This window comes from Quercus suber, unplaced genomic scaffold (assembly GCF_002906115.3).
Source record: "Quercus suber isolate HL8 unplaced genomic scaffold, Cork oak 2.0 scaffold_494, whole genome shotgun sequence".
In the NCBI taxonomy this organism is placed as follows: domain Eukaryota; kingdom Viridiplantae; phylum Streptophyta; class Magnoliopsida; order Fagales; family Fagaceae; genus Quercus; species Quercus suber.
This window is the reverse complement of record NW_027069943.1, coordinates 375,348-388,725: the sequence shown is the minus strand read 5'-3', so window position 1 is coordinate 388,725 and position 13,378 is coordinate 375,348.

Below are 13,378 nucleotides of genomic sequence, written 5' to 3'. Positions count from 1 at the left end.
CATAAAAGGTAAAGATTTTGCCTTATATGCTAGAGAGTGGGCCATCTTATTACATTGTCGACATGCAAAGGATACAGTAAAATCTGAGAAGTGAGAACTAAGAAATAAAATATCCTGTATAATTTGGTCGTACTGTGTCAAAACAAGTTGGTTAGTCTTGTATAGACTTGCTCAAAGTTGATTCTTTTATGTAAAATTGGAATCGAGCTGATGTAGTAGTTATTGTGCATCTCGACCTGGCTTGATTGATCGAAACTTAGACTCGATCGATCGAATCTTGAGCAAAATGCATTTTTACTGCATAATTCCAACTCAGTCCTAACTACTAAAACATTTAGGGTTTTATGTTTTTGCCCTAGGTATATAAGGCAAACCCTAGCCACGTTTTAGAGGTTGCTCATATTGTTGTTTGTGTGAATCTCTTGTGAGATCTGTGAGGAGCTTTCCTTCACACAAGCTTAGGATTATTAAGAGGAGATTTTTTCAAGAACTTGATAATCATTCAGTTGCTACCATAAGAGCTTAAAGATACATAAGCGGGGGTGCTTGTATTTGTTGGAGAATCCAAGAAAGAAGGAGTTCGTGGTCTCGAAACTTGCACGTGGTCATATCAGTAAGTTTCTACTGATATGTAGCAATAAGATGTTAGTGGTCTAAGTCTTATTGTAAAACTTCAATTCTTTTTATAGTAAATTCAGGTTTACCTTGAGGATAGCTAGGTTAAATCCTCCCCACAGTTTTTTACCGGTTTGGTTTTCCTGAGTGATCATATCTTTGTGTTATTTATATTTCCACTGCTATACATGATATGATTATTTGATTGTGATAACCTAGATCTAGAATTTGGACTAAGTAATAACTTGGTTAATTAACTAGGTTAATTCAGTTGTATTTTAAGGGGTCTAAAAACATACAGTATCAAAATCTTCCTAAAATTGGTCATTAACGGCATTTGTTAACCAAACGCCCAAGGGCATCTGTTAACCAAACTCTTACAAATATATTTGTCTAAAAATATAATTATACGATGTTTAAATTAGATTTTGTAAGTTAGTAAATAAATTCATATGATATCAAATTGTTAATTATAATTGTTTAATAATATAAACAATCAAATTTTATTAAATTATATATAATTTTTAACAAAATAAGGTTGGAGAGACTTATTTGTATAAATTCACTAATAAAAACTATTTATCTAATTAACTCAAATAATATAATTTCACAACTAGCAATTAATGTGAGTTTTAAACATGCACAAATCAATAATCAAGCGATTACAAGTATGAAAATTTTTACCCCTACTTGGCTTATCCTAAAATACCAACATATAGTACTTGAACCTTCGCTCTAATACCCAATTGGACTTAATCTTGTAGTAGCTTTCTTTCCTTTGATGCACAAATCTCTAATTTGTGATTAACCTTTTGTGCGGATCTCAGTACGTGAGTAACTCGAGCAACTTGAATGATTGTTCTTGGCTACAAAATTCTTCACTTCATGAACGATAAAGATTAGGAAGCATTTAGTTACAATACCTTAAGGCGTACACACGCAGTAACTTCTCACAGAGAAAAATAAACTCTTGGTCTCTGTATCCATGTGTGACGGCTCTTAACAATAAGCCTTATTATGTCTGTGTTGTGAAGAAAAGAAACCCAAACAAATACATCAACATGAGCCAAAATTTAGATCTGAAAATTTTGAATTCATAAAGCTTAATAGATCTAGTGCCGAGCTTGCCCAGTAAATCTTGATAGATACCTTCTATTGAGCTATTGTCGAATTTCAGTAAAATAGCTTTTCTTCACTTGTTTCTTGGATCAATTTTCATGTTTTTAATACAACCACTTAATATGTATCAAACCCAACTTAAATCTATCCAATTTACAAGTAAATACATTTTGTCAAAGGATTAGTTAATATTGTTTTCTAGTGGAACAAACACCACTTCATTTAATATTGTTTCATATCTTTATTTTATTTTTATTTTTTTTATAAGGTTTCATGTCTTGTTAATATTATATTAAACAAAATTGCACTTTTATCGATTACAAATGCTTACGTGGAGAAAATAATTCATGTTATGAAAGAGCTTGGTGNACTTATCCCAATCCCCAAACAACTCAATTCCCTTTCACCAAAATCTCAATGTCAGCTGCCATTGGAATACCAACAACCAAGGCACAATTGCCATTGATCTTATTTCGAATTAATCAAAACCTCACGATGCTCTCCATAAGCACAACACATATTGACAAAGCAACTAGTTCAAGAAGAAAATTCTATATAGGCGTTGACTCCAAATCTCAAATGTTTCAAGAAGAAAATTACTTTGCTAAGTTTATTTATTTTATCTTGCTATTTGTAAAGATCTAGACGCTAGACTCTTTCGATTATGCATGCCTATGGAATCTTGAAACGGTTTTTTTTTTTTTTTTTTAATATATATATATATATACACTTCGTTCAAATCAAATGTTAAAATTGGAAAAAAAAATGGTTTCTTTTATATAGATTTGGATCTTTTATGTAATATCGGGGCTTTTCTGAGCTGATCCATTCTTTTATACAGATATGGATCTTTTATGTTGCTAGTAGAGGATCATTTTGTTAAAATTCCCACCACTTTCCAAAAGTGAATAAAATTCTCTCCATGGCATTAGTGACAACCTATTAGCGACTATATTAATGTCGTTGCTAATGTGTACTAATTATTAACAATGATCATATATTATTGTCGCAAGTAATTGCCTAATAGTAACGACTTTTTGGTTGTCACTAAAAATTTGGTCGCACAAGGCCAAAATACTTGTAGTACAGTTGTAGAAACAAATGTTCTCCACTTAGATTTGTCAGTTAGAGCGACTTCATAGAATCATTATGATAATAGATGTGTTAAACGCCCAATTTTCAAAAGGTTTATCAGCGTGGAATCTGTTGTTCCTTGGCATTCTTCAATGAGTTTTGAGCATGATTTTCAAACCTGGACCGTTCAAAGAATCAAAAAAAAAAAAAAAAAAAGGTTTTCAAGGTTGGACCGATGTTCAACTAAGGTCGAATCGTAATGACGTCATAATTAATTTAGTAATTATTTAAAAAATAAATAAATATATTAAATTAGTAAAAATTGAAAAATTAACTAAAATAATCCAAATAAATATAAAGAACTATATTTCAAGTAAATTCTTTTATGTCATAAGTTTCATGATGTAAATAAAAATATTAAATTTTAAGCAAACATAATTATGCAAATAAAAGATATTAAATTCTAAGTATAGTTGACAATCTAATATTTCTCTTTTATGGTTTGAATAGTCAACCATTTGTTAAAAAAAAAAAACAAACAAACCAAGAGTAGGTGGTCAGACATTGGTCTGTCCGCCAATAAAAAGTGGGTTAAATAAAGATCAAGGTAATGTTTGGGTACAGTTGATAAGCTATGCCTGTCTACGTTTTTTTTTTTTTTTTTTTTTTTTTTTTTTTTTTTTTTTTTTTTTTTTTTTTTTTTTTTTTTTTTTCTGAGAAGTGTATTTTAGCTTTTTTAGTGGGTCTCGTGCACTATTTACAAGACCCACAAATCTCTTTTTTCAACAAAATTTTTATTAAAAATGGGTTCTACAGCATTATTTACACATTTAAAAATTATTTTACTACAGTGTTTTCAGTTTCTAATTTAAGAAGTGCTTAACAGCAAGAATAAGTGGGTAATAGTAAAGTAAGCCTTTAGTGGTTGAGAGTAAAGCAAGGCAGTACATCATCTACAAAGAACTAAACAAGAAGAAGACTCCAGAGGCAAAAACGTAGAGACACGGCATCTGCAAAAATGCAGAGAGAGAGAGTGATCGAGACATAGAAGAAGAATGAAGATGGCGTGCGATCTCAAGTCTGATAGTCTCACAGTGGGTGGTTGAAGTTGAAGCTTCAACAATGGCTGTAAGTAAAAAATAAAAATAAAAAAAGAAAAAAGAAAAAAGAAAAACACTACTCAAACAGTTTGAGCTGTGAGAACCACTTAAGGTTTTCAAACCCGAGAGGTTCAATGGCGGTTCTCACGGTTTACAGAATTTCTTGTAATAGCCGGTTATTAAGGTTAAAAGAACCGCTTTAATGAACTGTTTTTGGTTAACCCGATTGGACCGTATGGTTCAGTCCGGGTTTCAAAACCATGGTTTTGACGGCTACCAGAATCTCCCTTCGAAGAGAAAATTTGGGGATTTTTTTTCTCCCAATTTCGGTCGATTTAAGAGGATTATTTTTGTCTAAATCTAATATAAAGCCAATGTGTGTTTCCAATTCCATTTGGTGCCACATTTTGTGTCTTTTTTATTTTTAAATGAATCAGTCAAAGACAAATAATAATGTAATTAATAATTTATCTAACGTAACTTCACCTTTTAGGGGGATCAAGTTTAAATTCACCACTTTCTAATTGCTTCAGTATCTTGGGTACAATCGGCGTAATTATCATCTTAGTATCCAACAAAGTGAAAAAGGTACCAATGGATCTCTCTAGGCCCGATTCATTTAGTGAACCTAGCTAGAGAACTAGACTGATCATTTTGACCAGTCCATCCCAATGGCATGTCATGTGATATGGCATCACATGCAAAGAGTACGAGAAGAAAAGCCCACTGGGCACTGGCACTAATGAAAAACATCTTGGTGATGACTCTTAGCCACTTGTAAGAGCATTCACATCCAAAAATTGCATCCCATCCTATTTTATTATCCAAAAGTCTACTTTATTAATTATACCACACCATTTTACAATACACCAACATCCCAAAACTCTATTTTTTTCCATTTTATTTAAATATTCTTTTTATCTCTTTTTTTACTATTTCTCTTTTCTCTTCCTTTTCCTCTCTTTCTCCCTCAACCTCTAGCACCGGCCTCAACCTCTACCATCGGAGCTATGCCGATCTCAAACCAAGCCAAAAAAAAAAAAAAATCAACATCGAAGCTATGCCGATCTCAAACCAAGCCCAAAAAAAAAATCACCATTGGAGCTACGCCGACCTCAAACCAAGCCAAAACCCAACTCCGATCCAAACCCACTGGCCACAACCAATCCAAACCCATGCCGATTCCAAACCTAAAACCGATAACCCACCAATCTCCATGATCCAAACCCACAACCGATCCAACCTACGCCACCACCTAACCCCATGATACACTGATCCACCTATCCAAACCCATCACTTGACCCACAGAACCCAGAAACAACAACCACGGCTGTAGACAACCAATTTTACACCCATGATTTAATCAAGGAAAAAGACTTGAATGACCAATTCATGTACCCCAAAAATCATAATTGCATTACATGCATCACGTCTTTGCATTACATGCATCAATTCATTCATTGCATATCATAAAAATGATCTTGATATTCTTACGGTCGCAACGGTGTTTTCAGTTTTCAAATCGGACCATCGGATCGAAAGATATCGCATGATCAAGTTTGCATGGTCAACATGCATTGTGTCTCGATAGGGTCGACCACACATGATTAGTTTAAATTAATTCTGATTGATTAAACAATTAAAATTAAATAAATAATTTTGTGATTGGTTGATAATTAATGTTTAAAATAGGGATGCATGCATGGGAATAAAAGGGATGATTGGATAACAATAAAATTGTAGATAATCTGAACTTTGTCAAGATTTATTTTAGGGTATTTATCTACAAGATAATTGTTCTTACATAGCCTAAAAAATCATAGACGGAGGATGAAAACGTGTCTAGGTACAAGGACAGGCCAAAAACCTAAGAAGAGGAGTCCAAATGGCACCCAAACACAAAAGAGTGTTCGAAGCCATAGGGCCAATTCGACACTTTGGAGTGCCGAACGGCACTCCAAAGGCCGAATTTTCATGTGATGGGCTTTGGCCCAACGGCCTTCGGGTGACGACAAGGCATATCCTTTTTGACCTTTTCGCAAAAGGATACGTTTGGATTTAAACCCTAATCGTTCTTGCCTATTTTTTAGAGTCTTCTAGCCTCTATAAATAGAGACTGAACCTCATAATTTAGAACTTTTTTTTACGCTCTGAGAGGCATACGTTTTGGAGACTCACAAATTGCTGAGATTAATTGATCCTCTCTAAGATTTGCTAGAAGAATTAGGGTTTTTAGGTTTCAAAGATAGCTGAACAAGTTTCTTTGAACCCTAAAACATCCTCTCAAGAACAAGGAGTGCTCATGCAAGAGGTTGCTTTCTAACTCTTTTGTTCTTATATTCTTTAATCACGATGATGCATGCTTTCTTGTTGTAAATATTCATGTTTTGATTTATTAATTTAGATTATCAAAATATGTTCTTGATTCTTTTATCATTACTATAATCTGTTTCTTAGATTTAGAGATCTGCATGTACTAAATTGATTTTTTTTTAAATAAATAAATAAAATGGATCTATATCTTTCTTAGATGTAGATCTGAGTTTTTCATCAACACAAAACTGATCTACATTTTTTTTAGATGTAGATCTGAGTTTTTCAACAACACAAAACTGATCTACATTTTTTTAGATGTAGATCTGAGTTTTTCATCAAACAAAAAGTGGATCTGCATCTTTTTTAGATGTAAATCTGATTTTTTTCTTAAAATAAAGAACGGATTTTGTATCTTCTTTAAATACAGATTTGATTTTTTAATGCATGCAAATTTTTGAAATAAAGAAAGAGATCATGAATTGTTGTTTGTTTTGTTTGAGTCATGTAACATGAAATTATTTTGTGAATGAGATCCTCTTCATAAAAATATGTCTTTTTCAAATATAAAAACAGATCTGATTTTTTTGTTATATAAAAAATCATTTTTTATCGTCATCAAAACAAATTTGATCTTTTACAAAACTCAAAGTCATTTTCCTTTATCTCTTAAAAAATAGATCTGAATTTTTTTGACAAACCAAAAGACTTTGTGTTTTATTAAATTAAAATTGATCTGAATTTTCTTTTCAAAAAACCATTTTTTTCGCACATATAAAAATAGATCTGATCTTTTTTATAAGTGAAAATCAAAAATTTTTTAATCATTAAAATAAATCTGAATTTTTTTTTTAAAAAAAAGGTGGATATATTCATAAATGGTTTTGTGTGATTTTTTTTAACATTTTCAACATATCATTCATGACATGCATAATATAGTATATTGGTCACAAGAGTCTAAAAGACGAGACTCAGTTTGGGCAAAATGGATACCTAACACCTTCCCATTCTATAACCTAGCCTCCGGATTTAGGTCTTTAGCTAAGTAGATCTAGCATTGTCTTTGTTTTGTTGGGTAGAATGTAACTAGGACAAGCCATGTAAATATTTGGTAGATTGTAACTAGGACCTAAGGCAATGTACTTTTCAAGTTTATAAAATATGTAATTTTTATTCAATCAATAAAGAAAACAATTCAGTCATGTATTTATTTTTCTTATTTTTTATGAAAAAATAAGTGGTGATTCCATACCACTTATCTAAAAGAAAGGTGTCCTAAAAGTACCTGAATCTCTCTTTTTTTAGGGACATTCTTTTTTTTGAGGTCTCTCACAATGGCACCACAACAAAATTTGCCTAACACCGACCATAAACCACAAGAACCTGGATTACAACCCAAGGCCTCTGCTTTTTACCGGTGTGGAGGCCCAACCACCAGCGCAAAGTGAGAGAGTGAGAGACAAGGGAGATGAAATTCTGAGATGAGGAAAGAGAGTTGAGAAAGAAAGTGATTCTGACATAGAGGAGAGAGAGAATAAAAAGGGATTAAAAAAAACCAATACAATAATCTACAGTACCGTCATAAAAGTAAGATGGTATTATAGTAGTATTGGAAATTTTTTTGCAATTTTAAGCTTTTACAAGTCGAGTGTTAGGGTTTTTGGGCTTTAATATTAAATCTGTCATACATTTGGCATTTGGTAGTCCGGATGTGAATGCTCTAATCCTAGGTTTTCTAAATACGTTAATTTAGATTTTCATAACTTTCTTCGAATTGAGGGGAAACAACTTGACTGGGTTTTATAATATATACCTTAATCCACGTAAAGATTGCTTATCTGTAATATATTCACCTTTGTTTTGGTTTAGTGGAGTTTGAATGGCACTTTCCTGCATAGTTTGTTCGTTTGGATTGAGGGAATTAAAAGGAAGTTATTTTTTGAAAAAAAAAAAAAAAAAAAAAGAGGAGGAGTAAATTAGAGTTCACTTAAAATTAACCTAATTTTAGTAATTTTAGGACAATTATATTTTACTTTTCTGTTCCCTCATCCCTTAATCCAAATAGACCCTTAATTTTCAAAATTTAAAAGCTCTATCATAATGATAAAAAAAGAAAAAAAAAAAATTAGAAGCTCATGCCACCCTGGCGCATCTCGATTATCTTTTATGATCTTTCATCCCCAAGGTCTAAGGGATTTTTTTTTTTTTTTCTTTGTTGCTGAAATTCCAAAGTCAAAGGTTTGATGCACGTACAATTAGGGCAGTCCTCCCCCACATCCTTTTTATCTGGTAAATTCTAATCAAGGCCGGTTAGTCTTTATTTGGTACAACCATGTACAAACATTACCAATAGGGTATTGCAACTTTGTGCTATAAATTTTATTGAGGCATATACTAATACCGAAAAAGCTGTTTAAGTAACGTGACCGCCAATAAGGTTAACTCACATGGCCTCTATATATATTGGTCTAGTTGAAAAATAAAATTGTTCATAATGATGTAACTAAAATGAAAATGTGGAGTCTAATCTTAATCTCAATTATTTAACGCAGACAAGAAACCTGGGACTCTGGGAGGGAAGGTCATTTAGGACGTAAGCCACGTTTTCCGCCAAAAAAGAAAACAAAAGAGTTTCTGGACATCAAGTCATAACTTGTGCTTAGTTACTGATCATCTGGTGAAGCTAGCATATACGCACAATTTTGATTATTGAGTCAAATTAAGGCCAGCTGTAGATAGATATATCTCTAATATTTATAATCCATGCATGCTTGAGCTCTATATATATACCACAGTCCACAGATGATTCTTCATTCCTCAAGACAACATAGAGCGATAAACTTTCCAATTGTCTTATAGCTTTTTTTATGATCCTTTTCTAAAATGGCTTTCAAAGCTATGCTCTTTTTGTTTACCACTCTTCTTGTGGTCACCACAAGAGTATGCATCTCTTTCTCACTCTCTTAGCTAGGTTTTTTTTCTTTTTTTCTTTTTTTTTTTTAAAAAAAGGCTAATTTTTATCTTTCTATCACACATTTAACGGATAAATTACCAAAAATTACATTTTTGTCTCATATTTAGTAAATAAACTACTGAAAACTACAGGATACGAACGAAACTGATACTTATTTGCTCCATATGGCATGGTTATCTTAATTCATGGTAATGTTTGTCCTTTTTGTAGGTTTCATGTCATGACGATGAACTCTCAGAGGCACCAACTCATCCACCACATCGACATCATCTATCTCATGGTCCTCATCATGCACATCCACCCGCCACTTATGCACATCCACCAAAGGCACACGCTCATCCACCACATCATGAACATCATCATGAGATTGCACCATCTCAAGCTCCTCATCATGCACATCCACCAAAGGCACACCCTTCTCCTCATCATCATGTGCCCCCGGTTGCTGCACCCACTTTTGCACCACTGCCCCCATTGAAGTCAGCACATAGTAAGTGTTAAATACATGTCTTTCCTAACAAATCAACTTTTTTTTTTCAATGATATATTTATAAAGCAATTGTGTATGTTTTGTGGTTGATTTGGTGAACAGATTGCACACCTGTGTGTTTTGAGAGATGCAACCCAGGTAAAGGGAAGAAAGAGTGCGAGAGAGCATGCACGAGATGTTGTAAACAATGCTTGTGTGTTCCACCAGGACCACGCGGTACTAACTTGGAAAAATGTGGCAAGTGCTACTCCGAGGTGACCCATCACGGCCAAATATACAAGTGCCCTTGAAGCAGCCTATAATATATCATCACTTGCTGGTTATATTGATAAGTCTGCAATAATTATTAATTTCAGCAATAAAAGTTTGTAATAGTATCATAAAGGTGTGAAAATAATTTGTTTTCTAGTGTAATTTCTACTATTTATTTTCCTCTAAGCAATAAATTTGTGCATATAGTATTAGGCCAAGACTCTTGTATACCATAGTGCGGTGCCTACTATATATTCCCATTTACAATTTCAGATATTAATATATTTACCAGATTTTCTTTTTATATAAGTGAATTTCCAATGTCCTTTCTTCTACTTCCTTAAAGCAATTAATTTTGTGTGCGCGCGCACACACACACATATATATATATATGGAAAATACTAATGGATGTCCTTAGGGCAACAGTTAACAATCCATTTAAAGAAAATTTTTATAAGAAAAAAAAAACAATTAATATTTTGACAGTTTTTTTTTTATATTTTATTTCCCATAAAAGTGGTGTCAAAACTTTCTTAAAATTAATCGTTAACCATTGCCTTAAGGTCACTCGTTAGCATGACCCTATATATATATATATATATATATGCCAATATATTGTGATGTTGATTATTGAGGCGCCCTTCTTGGTGACAAATCATGACCCTAAAAAACAATTAATATTTTGACAGTTTTTTTTTTATATTTTATTTCCCATAAAAGTGGTGTCAAAACTTTCTTAAAATTAATCGTTAACCATTGCCTTAAGGTCACTCGTTAGCATGACCCTATATATATATATATATATATATGCCAATATATTGTGATGTTGATTATTGAGGCGCCCTTCTTGGTGACAAATCATGACCCACTTCTCTGTCGTCTGGATATTTTTATTTTGATAGATATAATTGGAAGTGATTGCTTCATAATTTTTTTTATTAATTAGTAGTTTAGTACTATTTTTTCTTATATACTTTATAATAAGAAAGAAACGTTAACAAGTTACAGATTCTAACAATCAACTAATCACATTGGGGCATATCTTGCCAAGTATTCGAAACATTTTTTTTTAGTACTATTAAGCCAAATTATATCATAGAAATGTTAACCAATGCTCCAAGACATTGGTTTAGAAACATTTTAAGCGAAAACACCATTTTAGACTCTCATTTTGGGGTCACAGTTAATTTGGTCCCTATATTTTGAGAGCGATCAATTTAGTCCCTATTATTTTCAAGTCACAGTCAATTTAGTACGTACCATTAAAAAACTAACGAAATTTGCTTATGTGGCAAATGGAATACACACATTGCACAAATTAAATTAAAATATTAACTCTCCATCCTACATGTCTTAAGTGCTCCTAGTCTCCTACCATGTTAGCCTCTTTTAATCCCACATGAACTACAAGTGACCAACTTATCAACCACCCATTCCCATTCCTAACTGGCAGGCAAATAGAGATGATTGAAATCTGTTGGGAGGATCACAATTTGACTCCCTACAACCACTCTAAAAAGAGGTCCGGTGGTATGATGTCAAATGCCATAAAATATTTGAGTATGTTTTCCTCATCACCAATTGGTTTTGAGGTGAAATGACATAGCTCATGGTCTGACAAATGGTATCAGAGCCAAGGTCATGGGTTCGAGTCATAGGAGTGTCATTGTGAGGGAGGGATTGTTGGGGAGACCACAATTTGACTCCCTACAACCACTCTAAAAATAGGCCTGCGTGATGTGATGTCGAATGCCATAAAAGATTTGAGAAAGCTTATGATAAATTGGAACGGTCCTTCATTAAGTACTCCTCACTCCTATTATTGACTTAATCATGGCGTGTATTTTGCCTTCCTCAGTTTCTATTTTATGGAATGGGGTGGCGAGTGCACCCTTCTGTCCATCCCGTGGCATTAGACAGGGAGATCCGTTATTTCGGTATCTTTTCATTCTTTGCTTGAATCACTTGTCGTTAACGTTAGACCAGGAAATTCATACCCTATTGGGTTTAACCATATCCTGTTTACGGATGATATTTTCCTTTTTGCCAAGGCAAATATTCAGGATTGCACGACCCTCTTTAATCTTTTTTTGCACTTTTGTGAGGTGTCGAGTCAAATTTGCAATGCTACTAAATCTAAGCTATTCTTTTCATGGAACACTCATTCGGATACCCAGTGTAGCATTTCTTCTCTAATCAACATACCCTTTGTCCAAGATCTTGGCAAATATTTAGGCATGCCTCTTCTTACTAAACGAAAATTAACACCGACTTTCCAACCCTTATTGGACAAAATTCACACACGCATACACGCTTGGCAATCTAAGCTTCTCTCACAGGCAGGTAAGTTAACATTAATTAAATCCATCCTTTCCCCACTCATATATTATCAAATGCAAACAACTGTCCTTCCTTGGAGTACTACGAGTAGTATAGATAGGTCCACAAGGGATTTCTTATGGGGTGACACACCGACACAAGGGCATGTGTACCTCATTAATTGGGACATGCTCACCAAGCCTAAGGTTCATGTTGGGCTGGGTATTAGGGATTCCAAAACTACCAATGATGCCTTTCTTATGAATCAGGCGTGGCGAATATGGAGGAATCTACATTCTCTATTAGCCAAGTTTCTTTCTCAAAAACATTACCAAACAACTGATTTCTTACAGACCACTTCGCATACTGGATCTCACCTATGGAAGGCTTTGTTGCAAGGGCGGGACCTCTTGTAAGGTAGTTTGAGGTGGATTATTCGTAATGGCTGTAACATAAATTTTTGGACGAATCATTGGATTCCCCCAAGACCAATTCGAGGTCTCATTCACAGCCTACTTCTTCCTCATGAATATGAGTTCAAGGTGGCTAGAATGATCATTGACACTTACCAATGAGATCTCACACCTTTTAGTATGGTATTGCCATCGACAATAACCCGATTTATTTATGCTCAGCCACTACCTATTCTTGGTTCTCCTTCTACTCTTACGGATGACCGTGTCTGGGACCATCACGTGGGTATTTGCTCAGTCAAATCCGCTTACCATTCTCTTGTACCTAAATCCAATGGGGCAATAGGGAGGACATCAGTAACATGGTCTTGGATTTGGAAGTTGGAAATACCTCCTAAAATTCAACTTCTTGTTTGGAAATGTGCGCACCATCGCATCCCTACCAAATCTGTCATTTTCCCTTATGCTGCCTTGAGAGACCAAGTGTGTCCCCGTTGCAATGAGATTGAAATGTCAATTCATGTTCTGCATGATTGCCACTTTGCACATCATATTTGGTCCTCCTTTCCAGTGCACTCATGTATTTCTGATTTTTTCAGGCTTGAGCTCCATGATTGGTGTAAACTTAATTCCAAACTTACTTCCCCTTCATGTTATATCCCATGGAACATTATATTTGCTTTTACCATGTGGGCGATCTAGTTGGGTC